At 44.4% G+C, this 15,732-nt stretch overlaps 1 non-coding gene across 1 annotated transcript; it reads left to right on the top strand.

Annotated features, from left to right (window-relative positions):
* Positions 1 to 345: 345 nt before the first annotated feature.
* On the top strand, positions 346 to 453 carry LOC128592610 (U6 spliceosomal RNA). Its single transcript, XR_008381945.1, has one exon. It is a non-coding gene; the product is annotated as a U6 spliceosomal RNA (small nuclear RNA).
* Positions 454 to 15,732: the final 15,279 nt, after the last annotated feature.

Below are 15,732 nucleotides of genomic sequence, written 5' to 3'. Positions count from 1 at the left end.
AAAATGGTAATACTCAAGTCACATTTGACTTCTGCAATCACAAGAGATACAAGATACAATATACAAGATAACATCACTTTTTTATAAGCTTTTTACCGCCCCCTCTCCCCCAACACACACACAAGATAGGCTTTTCTGCAATTCCCTTTGCTCAACGAGGATTGTTCATTCCCTGGGCTGCAGGGAAACCAGAAGCAGCTTGGCTTCATACATTTCTTCTCAGCCAGGGAATCTTCCCTTCCCTGGACCATTCTGCTAATTTTCTGACTCTACCTTAGGTAGAGGCTACCTTAGCATGCACTAGCTAGATCTCTGGCCCGGACAAATCACTTAATCTCTCTGACTGTGCTGCTGGCATTAGCGGCACATATACTAAAATCGGAATAATACAGAGAAGATTGGCACGGCTCCTGGGTGAGGATGACATGAAAATTCATGAAGCTTCATGTTTTTCAAGTGCCCATCAGCCCATGAATGGATTAACTGTGGTATATGTATACCATGGAATACTATTCAACTGTAAAAAAAAGATGGAGACTTTACATCTTTTGTAGTAACCTGAATAGAACTGGAGAACATTCTCCTTAGTAAAGTATCACAAGAATGGAAAAGCAAGTATCCAATGTATTTGATTGTAATATGAATGAACTAATACAGGCCCACCCAAGAGAAAAACTCCATTTAATTCAAGTTAGGGGGAGGAGGGAGGGACATTGGTGTGCTCTCCCCTAATGGGCACAATGGAAGGGTACGTGGCACACCTCTGGGGTGAGGGGCACAGCTACAACAAGGACCTTGCTTAACAAATGCAGACATTGTAACCTAATTGTTTGTACCCTCATAATAATCTGAAATGAGAAAAAAGACCCCAAAAAATGAAAGTGGAAGAAGTGCAAAAAACAAATCTCTATGACTGTAGTTTCCTAAGCTGTCTCTTTTTAAAAAGGATGTGTGTGTGTGTGTGTGTGTGTGTGTACAGGAGGTAGACAGAGATTCTTAGCCTCACCTGAACTTCAGAATCACCTGAGCAGCTTTAGAAACACACCCACATCTGGGCTCTGATCCCGATGAGTTGAGTCAATCTAAGGTGCTGGGGCCCCAGGAATCCAGTTGTTAAAAGCTCCCAAATGATTCTAATATGCGTCTGTCCAAGGCAGAGAACCCTAGACTACCACTAAATACTAACATTCAGGACGCTGATTAATATTACCTATTACGTAAACTAGCTGCCTTTGCGTTCACTTTTGTGCCTCATATAAGGGCTAACTAGCCCCTTCAAACACTTAACCTGTGAGTTTTAGAAAACATAGCTTTGTTTTATATAATGTTTTGATTTATTCATGAAACGGTCACCAAATTATATTAGCCTTCTCATTTTTGCAATGTGTAGGGTTCCGATCTGGTATATATCTTATTGTATTTGCTATATCAAGTGTTTCTGAAAGTGCGGTCTGCATGAGAACCACCTGATATGATTCTTCAAGAAAAATAAAGGTTCCCAGACCCACTTGAGACTTACTGGATCTGAGCCTCTGGGGGTGGTAGCTGGGCATCTGTGTTTTTAACAAGCACCTGCAGCAATCTGTAAGCACGCTAAAGTGTACCGAGAAAGGCTTGCTGCATGTGGTCTGATCTGTGTGACATCCGCCCTGGCACTACGCACTGGACGCCCACTGGAGTTCAGTCAACACAACCTGATCGTCGCCATTGTGAAACAGAGTACTGACTCGTGCATTTGCCCATAGACTTATTGCCCTTTTTTAAAAAAGCCCTTTTTATAAAAAGCATATTCTCACCCTTTTATTTAACAGTCTCTACTAAGCAAACTTCTCTTGCCTTGAGGATAACTGCTGCATTTGTGTTTTTGTTGGTTTTCAGCATTCTGTCTCCTTTTTAATCATCTCAGCTGTATCCATATAGACCTTGAGGTCAGGATTGACAGGTGATTCTCTGCTGAGCTTCTTAGTAAACAGGCTTAACCTAGAGAACATTTTCCCTGCTGCATAAACCAATTATCTAGGTGTTGGGTGGGGGAATAATGTGGCCCTGGAGCCTAGATTTGAAAACAGAAGTCCTGATTTGCTGTTCCACTCTCTACTGACTCACTCACAGCTTAGCCTTGGTCCCTGGATTCTTTAGTGCTTATTTTTGCTTGGAAGAAGTAGCTTGTACTAGGTTAATAAAACCCAGTCATTATTAATGAGGCAGGGATAAAATCCTTTTGAATATCTGATATAAAACCCCATTTAATGTACAAAGCAACCTCTTATTACGTTAGTATGTGAGTGACTTGTTCATGAGTGACTTGTTTTGGCAAATACAGAACTCAATCATGCTGTTTTCTATCAGGTAGATTTACAACAAAGACCTTCAGGAAATGGGGAATCATGTGTGGCTGATGGAAGTGATGACAAGGCTGAGCTTTCATAAAGCATGTTTCCTTCAAGGCGGAAAGTTTTCTCCCTTGAGCTTTACGATAATCTCTGCACTAAGGAGGGTGTGTAATAATGTCACAGGCTGACTTTCTCTGGCAGATGACCAGCCCTCCAGCTGCCTCTGTGAGGTCATGTTTTCCTATACCTAGTGACTCCCAGAATGACTTTGAGTCATTTTTATATTCTTAAACAACAAATGATAATTTTCTGAATTGATTCTCATTTTTACTTATGTTGTAGGAAGACCTTCAATAGATTTTTAACATGATGATCCACATGTTATGATCCAAGCACATTGCTGTCAGACAGTACATTCACCCACTCTGTGGCCTCTTGGTCTCAATTCATGTGCACTCAAGACAAATAGAATTTGGATTAGGATAAAATGAGCTCATTCTTCTGGACAGAAGGAAAACCCAGTTTGCCAATTCTGGTCCTAATCTCACTCTTCTACAGTTAGGGTTCTTCACCACAATGATGAAAGCATGATCTACTTTAGAATTCAGATATCAACTCCAAAATATTATAAAGGTAATGACAAGTAATCATAATTTCAGAAAGTCATCCTTGTTAGAAAAAGCTGTCCATCATCTGCAATAAAAAACAGCAGCAAACATTTTACGGTGCTCTCTACCAGACATTTTGGAAGTGCTCATTGCTTTATTTTCATTTAGTCCCTGCAGCAAATCTAGACGCAGACTCTGCATCATTCCATTGGTGTGCCACAGCTAGTCATGATTAGAAGAGCCTTTACCCAAGTCTGTCTGACTCCAGAGCCCAGGCGCTTTACCACTTAGGTTACGTTGCTTTTAAAATAATAAAATAATGACATTGTAACAACTAACATTTATTATTAGCTATATGCCAGACAAGTTGGACATAACGTAACAGGTAATAATTCACCTTATCAGGTAACTATCATTATCACTGTTTCGCAGATGATGAATAAGGCTAAGAGAGGCTAATTAACTTGCTCAAAGTCTGACAACAGGAAATGGCAGAACCAAGACACAGGAGGGGCCTGCTTTGATCTGTTGGTATTCCATTTCCCAGTCTTTGGTGGCTTTATGGCTATAGAATAATCGTCAAGAATCACAGAATGGCAGAGATGCCCTGGCTGTGGCACAGAGCAAAACTGAAGGGCCAGTGACATCTAGACCACCACCCCCCACCCCCAAGCACATAGGAGGAGCAGGGCTCTGACCTGAGTGGGGACTCGAGTGGCTGAGGCCAGAATGGGAGAGGAGCAAGGCTGACTGTACCAAAGCTGCAGGGCAGGGACCTGAAGAGTAAGCCAAGGGTCAGATGTAGGGTGGGGTACAACAAAGAACACGTGGATGATACACAGACCCAAAGCGGCTGTATAGAGGGGTACAGCTGGACCAAGGCAAAATAACAGCAATCAGGGTAATAAGACAAAATGGGCAGAAGACAGCCAGGGGCAAGGCTTCAAGGCCTCGGAGAGTGGAGGCAGAATTCACACATAATTTGGAGACAAGCTGGTGAGAAAGCCAGGGGATGGCCAGGGGGTGGGGAAGGATGAACCTCTGCCACTGGCCTCAGCAGACTCTTGGTCAACTGAGTCAGCCAATCCCCCAACTGAATGCAACTGTCATGATGGACTTTATTTTTAATCTCTTCCTCAAAGAGACATGTAAAGAAGTTTGTGGTCCCCCACCAGAGAGCTTGCTAACGTTCTCTTTTACCAGTTACCCAGTTTGCTTTGACTGTAACAGCCATCCGCTGATTCACTGAAGGTTTTTGCTGTGACAGTGTCTTGACTCTGGTTATCGTCTTCAATAAAACATGTCTCGCTTTGTTCTCTACCAGTCTATCTCCCTGGACACCCACATAATCATTCTTGTGTAAACAAATCAGGCTTTGAAGCCACCAGGAGTCCTGCAAGGCAGGGAGGGATGAGAATGAGCTTCAGGCTCCCTGGTGTGAACCAGAGCCTGGAAATCTTATAACCTGCATTGTTTTTTTCTGATTATGAAAGTAGCAAGTGCTTATTGTAGAAAACACACCAAAGCACCAAAGAAAAAAGCTATTATTGAACAGAGATAAGAAACATCTGGTTTGGAGCATTCTGGCATAGATAGACAGATAGATACATAGTTTTTAAATTTATAACAGTAAAATATGAGCAGCTTTATTTCCTTTTTTTTTTTCCTTGACATAGATCAAAAGTATTTCCCTGGTCAAGTTAATGCTCACTGTAAGAGTTTTAGTAACTACATATTAGCCCCTCTGATTGGCTATCTGGCACTTGAACTTTAGGATTTCTTATTTGCCGTTAGGTTAGGCTGCTACATATTCAAACCCTGTCTGTCCATTTCCTCTCTACGCCTTCTGAAATTGAAGACATAGGCTCCAGAAGACCCTGCTAAACATGCACAGGAAAACTGTATTTCTGGGTCCTGAGTTCTCCTGCCAATTCCCTGAGCAGCTGTGACTTAGGAGAAGCGAGTGTTGTCATCCACGTCTGTCCTGTGATGCTGTCAGGTCTAATTTAAAGGTGAACAGTTCCATAGAAGAGAAGATTCCACCTGGTGAGCCACAGCACCAACCCCCAGAGCCCAGGATGGAGCTGAGAAGAAGTGGCACTTCCCGCAGAGAAAACATCATTTTGTATTATTATTTGATGCTCCCAACATCCCCGTGAGGTAAGAACTATTATTATTCACATATGAATAATATGTGAATAATAATATTCATATGTGAATAATAATAGTTGCTCTTCTAACAGTAGAAGAGCAAACTGAGGCTCAGGAGGGTTAAATAACTTGGCAGAGGCCTGGCGAGTGACAGGATGGGAGCCAAAGCCAGCCTGAGACTGTGGCCTCTGTGCGGATGAGTCCTTAGAGATCACTGTCGCCCTTCCCAGGGTAAAGCACTCTTCCCAGAAGAGGCACAGCTCTTTGGCCACGACCTGTGAGTGAGCACTGGACCAGCTGCTCTTCAAAGATAACACATCTGCACGTTTTAGAAGCCAACAGAAGTTTGCATAAGAGACAGGGTTTTTTAATGTTCAAATCGAGTAGAAAGGACTGAAAACAGATGTGAGAGACACATGAAAGAAAAATGGCACTTCAGACAAAACTCTGGAAAACCGAGACAACGCTAGCATCCAACTTTCAAAAGAACCCGCAAGCCTGACATGTCCGACAGATGCAGCCTTCATTCTCTTCCCTGAGCATTTTAATTGCAAAAGCGTGTCTGTCTTTAAAGTATTCCTCGTCCTGTTCTTCCCCGGCACAGGGAAATGGTATTTTAAGTTTTGTAACTACCCCACAGATACAGATCTATTTTTGTGAATCCAGACACAGCTTTTCATACTCCCTCACCATCCATTCTCCACTGTGTCATCCCTCCCTCCCACCCCCACACACGAGGGGGGGCTTTGAGGAGGCCTCAGAATAGACAGAGCCTCACCCCCCTCCTCCCTGCCCCCCATGGTGACTCACACATCACACAGAGCAACCTACACAGAAGAGACCTTAGCGCAAAACACGCCAGTTGCCACGCTTCTCTCTGAGTCTTCACAGCCACTGCCACCACGGGAGCCAAACCCCTGCCACGCCTGGCACTCAGCACCCAAGCAACACCCGCTGAGTTTTGGAAAAGGAAGAAGATGAGGAAGAGATGACGGACAGCTTTGGCCTACTGGGACAAAGGATGCGCAATGTTCAAGCCAATTCAGCAGCCATTTGCCCCATGTGGCCACCAAGCACTTGAAATGTGGTGAGTCCAAATTGAGATGTGCTATGTTGCAAAATACACACCAGATTACAAAGATTTTGTAGGGAAAAGAAAAAGGAATGTGAAATACCTTGTTAATAATTTTTTAAGTGGAGTATGTGTCAAAATGGTAACATGTTGGGGTATATTGAGTTTAAGAAAATATATTATTAAAATCGAGTTCACCTATTTCTTTTTACTTCATAATATGGCAACTAGAAATTTTTTTTTTTTTGTAGAGACAGGGTCTCACTTTATGGCCCTCAGTAGAGTGCCGTGGCCTCACACAGCTCACAGCAACCTCCAACTCCTGGGCTTAAGCCATTCTCTTGCCTCAGCCTCCCGAGTAGCTGGGACTACAGGCGCCCGCCACAACGCCCAGCTATTTTTTGGTTGCAGTTTGGCCGGGGCCAGGTTTGAACCCGTCACCCTTGGTATGTGGGGTCGGCACCCTACCGACTGAGCCACAGGCGCTGCCCGCAACTAGAAATTTTTAAGTTGCATGTATGGCTCACATTATATCTTGATTATGTTTCTATGAGGCTGCACTGGAGTTACTGGCATTTCTTCTGGCTCAAGTTGGTAAGACAAGGCTTGAATGTGCTTCCTCTGCCTCAGCAGATATGGGGTCAATGAGACCACCCCTCAACTGGCTCCTGTCTCGGTAGGTCAGTCCATAAGTACATCTGGATATTTTCAGGTTTCTTAAAAGTCTAGCCTCTCCCCGTACTATTTTCTCTTGCAGGAATCCATTGTCCTTCCTGAACAGCACATCACTTTCATATGTCCCACCTCAGCCCTGGGTCCTCACTTGCATACCTCCTCCCTTCCCTCCTCCAAAGTCAAAAGACCACCTCCTAAGGATGGACACATAGGAGAAGGAGGCCTTCCCCAGAGGAACTTAGAGGAAAACCCTTTATGTGATAGCTCTGGGTGCCCACACAAGCATCCTTTGGCCAAGTCCTATTACCTTCTGGTGTGCAGGGAGGGGAGAGAGGATGGCAATACCCAGGAAAGCTTGCCTGGGCCTCCTTCCCTTTGGCCTGCTAAGTCCTCAGAGAAGCCTGCTTCCAGGAACACAGTACTTCAGGGCATCAGCAGCAGCTTGAGGAACTTGATGAGCAAGAGCACCATGGTACAAGGTGACACAGTGTGCTCAGGCCCCAGCAGCATCAGCTTCCTTAGAGATGCAAGTTCATTATAATCTTTAAAAGCCAGCCCCCAGAATCTATGTCTAACAAGATCCCTGGTGACTCTTACGCACATTAAAGTTGTAATAACACTGTGAGAATTGACATCTATCGTTTTTGCCTGATCAGCATCCAAGTCCACTACTCTTCTTCCAGTAACACTCCTGATTTGCCTCAGGAAACCAGACCTCCTCCCATTTTCAGAGGGTAGGGCTGGGGTAAAAGCACCAACCTGTCCCCTTCATGCCAAAGGACATGTGACCCAGGCCTGGCCAATAAGAGCATGCCATCCTGAACCAAGCCCTAGTGATTGGTTCAGGAACTGTGTCTTGTGACATAAGTCAGGCCAATCACAACAGATGAGGTTAATTCCAGGACTTTGGTCAAAGGCAGGCATGATTTTTTACACTAAGGTTGCTGAGAAAATAGGATACAAGCCTAAAACTGCTGTCAGCTGCCTTGTGACAAGAGAGCCTGCTTGAGAAAAAAAAAAAACCCCACAGAAGGCATGTCTAAGACATGGAAAGAGAGAAAGAGAGAGAGTGAGAGCACAAACCCCTGGGTCCAGCCTTAGCCCAGCTCCTCTCGGGGCAGCTGGGCCCCCTCGTTGGGGTTGTGCACTGCATGGCTCTCAGGAGTGCTGTCCAGCTCAAAGCCATCTGGGTTGGATGTCTTTATTACAAAGTTTTCTGACGGATAGCAAGATAGTACCTTGGTGAAGATGCATTTTCCCAATTTGCATAAAGTAATAGTAGCCCAGACTCAACTCCCCAATTTTTCATTTCCTGAGTCAATAAATTTTCTTTTGGGCTTAAGCCAGTTTGTTATCTGACACAACTAAGAGGGTCTTGATCCTTCTGTATGCATTACACAAGCATCTTGGGGATAGGGAGATAGAAAAATATATCTCACACTCAAACAGTGGGTTGGCCAACCATCTGTTACAGAGACTGGATAAGACCAACATTTTCTGAGCTGGGAAAATCCAAAGATACGTAGACCCCACCTAGAACCTGGAGGGCTCTGAGACTGTGGGCTCTGGGCTTCTGTCTTTGTTTGATTCTTCCAAACACATCCTTGAGAAAAGATTTGGGGTACAATTAATTATTTTGGAGATGATGTTAAAAAGTACAGTGAGAGGATGGGGAGACAGCAGGAGGAGGGGAGCTGAACAAGGGAGCATCAGGGCAGGCTCTCTGTCAGAGACGCCATAGGGCACACCCCAGCCGGCCTGGTGGGACCATGTCTGTCCGTGTACTGCCAACCCTCGCTGGTTGTGGGTCACTCCTGCAGGTATCAGCTCTCCAGCACTCGCACCTGATCCTTGTGCAGGCTGAGCTTGCTCCAGTGACTGCCGCAGGCGACACTGGGTGGGCTCAGAGACCTGTGCATGACCCCCACAATGTCAGCTGCAGCTTCTCTGTGAGGCTTTCTTTGGATAATCTCCTCGGCTAAAAACGCATTTGAATGCCACTGCTTTGGATGATCTCCCAAGCCTCTGAGGTCCAGCCCTGGGCCTCTGACATCCACTGCCTCCCAAGCATTCTCAGGACATACCTCTGAGGAACCAGCACACAGGGAGGAGCTGGTACAAAGGACAGCTGCATCTTCCGAGATGAAGTGTGAGGCAGGAATCCTCTTTAGACTCCTGTCCTCCCAGTGGGGGGAGATTTCTGATGCAGGCAGCTTCAGAAATTTCTAAGGGCTCAGCACTGAGCCCCTTAGAAATTACAGAGGAAACAGCAGCTAACCTACTCATGACCCTTTTCAAGATTGTTCAGCCCAAAGCCAAGTCCTCAAAATACAGCCTCAAATATTACCAGCAGGCTGACCGACTGCCTGGTGTCTGGGGCTCACTTCATGAACGATAGGAGTCCTAGAGTCCCACATCTTCCTGAGTTGGCTTTCCAGGAGTCTCTCACCAGATAGTGTTGGAACATTGTGGAGAAAGGTGCTTCACAGTCAGGTCTGGGAACAAATTTCTCTTCCCTTCCTCTATTACCCCTTATCTTAGAACTTCGAGCAAAACAGAGGTTCTCAGCCTCAGTTTCAGCACCTGAAAATGTGTAACTGTAGCTGTCACTTGGGACTGTTGTGAAGATTAAGAATAACATATGGGTCACTCCTGGAGGAAGACACCAAGAGATTGGCAATGGTTGAAGAGTTGGCAGGTGGGGGCTGCTGTGTATAAGGTTCTGTTACTGGGAAAGAAACTGACCTTAGGCTTTCCTAGGACAGACCAAATGTATCAGGGTTCTGGAGATACCAGTCAAGGAGAAGACAGAAGCCAGGTTGATAAAGACAAGTTTCCAGTTTGTAGATTCAAAGTCTGAGAAGAGAACTACTATTCTCAGCTCAAGAGTAAATAAAACCTAAGATCGATCGACTCAGCTCCCATAGCAGAGTGGTTACAGCGCTGGCCACAGACAACAAGATTGGTGGGTTTGAACCCGGCCCAGGCCAGCTAACCAACAATGACAACTGCAACAGAAAATAGCCAGGCATTGTAGTGGGCACCTATAGTCCCAGCTACTTGAGAGGCTGAGGCAAGAGAATCACTTAAGCCCAAGAGTTTGAGGTTGCTGTGAGCTGTGACGCCATGGCAGTCTACTGAGAGAGACATAGTGAGACTTCATCTCAAAAGCAAAAAACCTAAGAATATGGATTGTCTCCATGATCACAAAGATATTTCAGAAAGAGACATCTCCTAAACCAGCCAGCGCTGCATTTCCCACCTCCCGTGTGCACCTGTTATTACCTGCCATGGTGTATGTGTCCTCCTGATGATCTCATTCTTGACTAAAACTTTTTTGTCACACTTGAGACCACAAGTCAGTGACTGTGTTAATAACCAGACCTTTCAGGGGAGGCTCTGCAGAGTGAAGGAGAGAAACTTTGGGGTACACAGCTGGCTCTGTTCTTTTTAATAAGTGGCCTGATACAAGTCATTTCAGATGCCCATCTTGATTCAAACTGTCAAATGGGCTCAGTGCCTGTAGCTCAGTGGCTAGGGCACCAGCCACATACTCCAGAGCTGGTGGGTTTGAACACCAATGACAACTACAACCAAAAAGTAGCTGGGCGTTGTGGTAGGTGCCTATATCCCGGTTACTTGGGAGGCTGAGGCAAGAGAATCGCTTAAGTCCAAGAGTTAGAGGTTGCTGTGAGCTACGATGCCACAGCACCCTACCAAGGGTGACATAAAAAGATGCTGTCTCAAAAAAAAAAAAAAACTGTCAGATGACCATCTTGAACCAGATGCTTTCCCCTCCACGGCCCGTTCCAGTGCCAACGGGATGCTCTGAGCAGACTTCTGCAAAGCTACAGCCGCAGGCTCCCTTGCCCTGAGCTGAGAACATGGACTCAGGGATGCATATGTCTGGATCCACCTGCTCCCTTCCGGGCCTCACGGGGTCTTCCAGCTAAAAGCCTTCTTAGTGCAGTGTAGGACGAAGGACACTAAGGCCTCTCTCGGGCTCTCTGCACAAAGAGATTGGCCTTAGGCTGCCTTCCACTGCCTTCTGCCCTCCCCATCTCACTGGAGCCAACCACAGCATGACACTTCCAGCTTGGACCCTTAGAAGGGGGCACCCCTGCCTGATGCTGAGAGCCATCCTGCTTCCCCCCAGATTAGGCCCCTATAAGGTTTATGGGGACTTACGAGCAGCAGCCCTTTCCTCTCTCCCGCAGCGGGAGGGGTACATATGTTTTCTGTGTAAAGGGCATCTGCTGTGCAGTTAGCCCCACAGAGCAAGGCTGGAGCAAACCACACTCCATCCAGCTTCCCCTGAGAGCCCAGATGGTACAGGATCAGGCTCTGGTAACAGGCTGAGGCTTTCCTTCCCCGGCTAAGTTGAATGTTGAGAAAATTTCTTTCAAGGCTTTTGCCTGCTGTCTGGGGCTCCTGGGGCAGAGACAGGAAAGGCTGATTATTTCAACAGCTTGGATTTAGGGCTTCATCCAGAGGCTCCATCATTCGTAGGAACAGATTCCAAATGATGCTGGAGCCAAACGCAAAGCCTCAAGTAGGGATCCAGTAGCGATTCCAGACTGAAGAGTCCATGAGGGAGTCAGGTGTGGCGTCCTCTGCTCCTTTCCTAGCTCCTCTCTGGTGGTCAGCTGTCAGCCTCTCTGGGCTTAGCTGCTCGTTGCCTTTGAAAGTACTTATTATGGGGGTAGCAGGTACAAACGCGGCCCCGGCCAGGAACTGCAAAAAGAAAAAAAAAAAAATATGAAACTGCTTAGTATGGCCATGGGGTTCCTCCCCTCCTTGGCTGAATTGTTCACATCTCCTTGGCTTTTGAAGCAGCTGTCTATGAGCTTCAGGTGGAGTTTCCTTTATTTTATTTTATTTATTTTATTGTGGTCTTCTCCTTTTCCCTCTACTGTGGCCACTAAACATAAACAGTGGACTATACAAACAGTCCCCAGGTTATGAACAAGATAGATTTCGTAGGTTTGTTCTTAAGTTGAATTTTTATGTAGGTTGGAACAGATACATGTGCCTCGTACCTGTAACAGTCTCTATTTGTAAGTGTGAATCAATGCCAACGGGATGTTTGTAACTCGGGGACTTACTGTAATAGCCCCCATTCGTAAGTGTAAGTTGTAAATAAGTCAGATGTTTGTAACTCAGCGATGGCCTGTATTCCCAAAAGAATCAAAAGCAGGCTGTTGATGAGATATACGTCTACCCACATTCATAGCGGCGCTGTTCCTATCAGTGAAAGGGTGGGGGCGCCCACCATCGAAGTGTCCATAGAGAGCTGGATAAAAAAAATGTGGCAGGTACCCACAATGGAATAGCATTCAGCCTTTTAACAGGAAGGGAATTCTGACTTGCTACAACAAGGATGATCCTTGAAATAAGACAGTCAACCAAAAACAAAACTGTATGATTCCATTTCTTTGAGGTACCTGGAGAAGTCAAACTTGTACACACATAAAGTAGAATGGTGGTTGCCAGGGGCTGGAAAGAGAACAGAGAATTATTATTTAACGAGTACAGAGTTTCAGTTTTGCAAGATGAAAAATTTCTGGATATTAGTTTTAACACCGCCAAAGTGTATTCTTAAAAATGGTTAAGATGGCAAATTTTATGTTATGTTACCACAATTCTAAAAATTAAAAAAAAGAAAAGAACAGTATCAGCAGATGAGGTACCCGGGACGGCAAGGCCTGTGTGGATTCCATTTGTTGTGCCCCAACTGTCTTGGCAGCAAGGCCACCGTGCAATAAGAGGTACTCTTTGCTCCACAGCCCACAGCTGCACTCGATGTCCACCAGAAGAATTTGGCCTGGTTCCCCTTAGGTTCCATCTGGGTCACTGAAGCCTTCTCTGCATAACAAACCTGAATACACATCCAAAGGGACCATCGTCATACTCAGATGAGAATGCCCAGTATACTGTTATACACCCAATGAAAGGGACAGGGATAGTCCCTGCATCCTCTCTGATTTGGCTCACACCTGCAAGGAAGTGGTAGATAGACTCTTACCCTGAAATTCAAAGCCATGAACGTTGCAGAAGGCTTGCTATCTTCTTCTCCTCCTCCTTCTTCCTTCCTTTCTCCTCCTTCTTCTTCTCTATTTCATTTCTAATTTCCCTCCCTACTGTCCCCACAGGAAACAGAATGGCAGGAGAATTGCTCAAAACAGTTGCTGCAGGGGAAGGCTCAGGAAAAAGACCACCCACATCTGAACCCTGGCTTTGCCTCTTGTTTATTGCTTGTTATGAGCAAACCTTTCTATCATTCATTTTTGAAATAGGAAGGATGATACAGTTGCTTGTTTAGGTTTGGGGAGGATAAATGAGATTTTACTTAAGAGCCCTTGCCCCAGAGCATGCACACAGTCCTTGGCAAATGAGAACTGTGATTTTTTTCCTCCGCCAGACCAAATCCAACCCATGTTCCAAGAACAAGCTAAAACCCCTTCCCCTCCAAATAGTCTTTCAAGAGCCCACTAAGCAGCAGCAGCTCACCATGAACCAACAGCTCAGCATTAACTACTGCATCACACCAATTATTTGCACCTGTCATTCCTGTGGCAATTCACCAGGGATCAGGCCTCACCAGACCCCTTCACAGTGCAGGTTGGAGAAGTTAAGAGCTGTCAGTGTTCGAACTCTCAAATGTACAAGAATCATAGGCAATGGCTTACAGATCATAGTTAGTAACTGATCACATAGGAACTCAAAGCATAGCCTTGTTTATTCTTACAATTGGAATTAACCTTAATTCTGTTCTACAGTTTGAGAGTTTCCCCAAAAGATCACCACATGCAAATGTCTGCAGGAGGCAGAGGGGCTTCAGAGCCGGTCTCTTTGGGTTCACCTGTCACCCTGCTGCCTCTTCCTTTAAGTGTAAAATTTTTCCTCTGAATGATCTCACACTCACCTGGCCTGAATGAATTTCTTGATTTTCGAACCATTTTTTGAATAGTGAATTTACAATGTTTTGGAGCAAGGATTCAGAAAGCCAGGAAGATAGATTCCAGAGAAAACCTGACCTACTTTAGTTCCATCTGTTCATTCTGCCCACTTGAACACTCATTCAGTGAACATTTTTTGAACATTCACCATGTGCCAAGTTCTGCTGGTCCCAGTAAGGATGGGTCTGCTCAATGGCCCTCTTCAAGCCTCTGTAAAGAAAATTCTCCAGTCTTCTCTTTTTTCTTAGTGGCAAAATAAATCAAGAGGCAACATTTTTGTCTTTCCTTAAGATGAGGGTCTTCAAACAGATTGCCCAAGATCTTAGACAAATTCAATGTGTCTCTGGGCAGATTTAAATAGTTTCTGGAAATATATCTACTTTTTGACATAGTAATATAAAAACTAGTGAAAATTTTCTTCTTACTTTTTTACACAGTAATATAAAAACTAGTGAAAAATTTCTTCTTCATCAGTAAACTAATTTGTCCACATCCACTCACCTATTTTGGGACAAGCTAGCTTGCTTCTAAGATCAGTTGAGTTCATAACCCATCATCACTTCTTAGCTGTGTGACCTTGAGCAAGGTCCTTCAGCTCTCTTTGCCTCGGTTTACTCACCTGTAAAATGGCAATATAATAGCTACCTCCTAGGAGTATGGAGGTGACTAAATGAGATTCTGTTTGTTGAGTATTTATTGGAATGACTGGCAAAAAGTAAATACTCAATAAATGCAAGTTATTCTCATCATTTCTTGGAGTGAGTAGAAATATGTGCTAGGCATATTTAAAAATTCTAATTCCAGTAACATAATTAAAAACAACCACAATGAGGGTATGCAGATTGGATAAAACAATCTGTATTTCTAATAAAAGTTTTGAGCATTTGTGAGCACACCACTAAGAAAAAAGAGTAATTGGGCACATCAACTAATATGAACAAAACTGAAATAAAACACTTAATTCTGTGAATTCAATTGCATGGTGTCAAACCTTAGCGAGACCAGAATTTAGAAATGGCAGGTTTAGTCGGCTTCTCTTATTATAGACTGGGAAAGATTAATGAGTGTCTTGTATTTTAATATCAACTTCTTATTTGTTCCTACAACCTCCAGTTCTTGATGATGTTTATGGGGAAATAATTAAATCTGTTTCTGCATTGTGCTCTGTATATATGAAATAAATCAACTAGAAATTATGTTTAGGTACAAGTAACTGAGACTTAAAATATTGCCTTAAAAAAAGTAGGGATTTCTTTTTCCCTTATAAAGTATGTCTAGAGTCCAGACCAGATATGGTGACTCCAAAATGTCATTGGGACCTAGGCTTCTTCCAGCTCTAGGTTCCACCATCCCTAGGGCAGGCCCTTATACTCAGGCTCACGAGATGACTGCTGGAGCTCCAGCCCTCACTTTAGTGTTCTAGGCATAGAGAAGAAGGACATAAAGAGAAACAGTGGGGCCTGTTGCCTGAGTCAACCCCCTTTTAAAAACTTTCCCTGTAAGCCCCATTCAGTGACTTCCAATTACATTTCATATTCCCCCACCCCATGCTACACACATACCTCTGCAAAGAAGGCTGGGAAAAATGTTTTAGTGGACACCTTGCTACCCCCCTTCAGAATAGAGAGAGACTGGTCAGTAGGAAAAGGAGAATTATACCACTCAGAGATACTAGTGAGTTCTTATTATAATACATTGTTGTTTAAAAAAGAAGAAATGGGGGAAGAGAAGAAAAATGACCTGGTAACTTATCTCTTTGACCTCCTATGAGCTCCTTGAAGCCAGGAGACTATGCTTCATTCATCATTTTGTTTCCAGGGCATAGTTGAGTGCCTGGCACACAGTAGGTGCCCAATAGATATTTGCTTATTGAGTGAACTAAAGAATGAATTATGGATATAAAATAATATGACTGATTTCATGGACTCACATGA

Source organism: Nycticebus coucang, chromosome 1, assembly GCF_027406575.1.
Source record: "Nycticebus coucang isolate mNycCou1 chromosome 1, mNycCou1.pri, whole genome shotgun sequence".
Taxonomy (NCBI): domain Eukaryota; kingdom Metazoa; phylum Chordata; class Mammalia; order Primates; family Lorisidae; genus Nycticebus; species Nycticebus coucang.
Note: the sequence above shows the minus strand (reverse complement) of the source record. Positions and strands in the feature narration are given on the sequence as shown.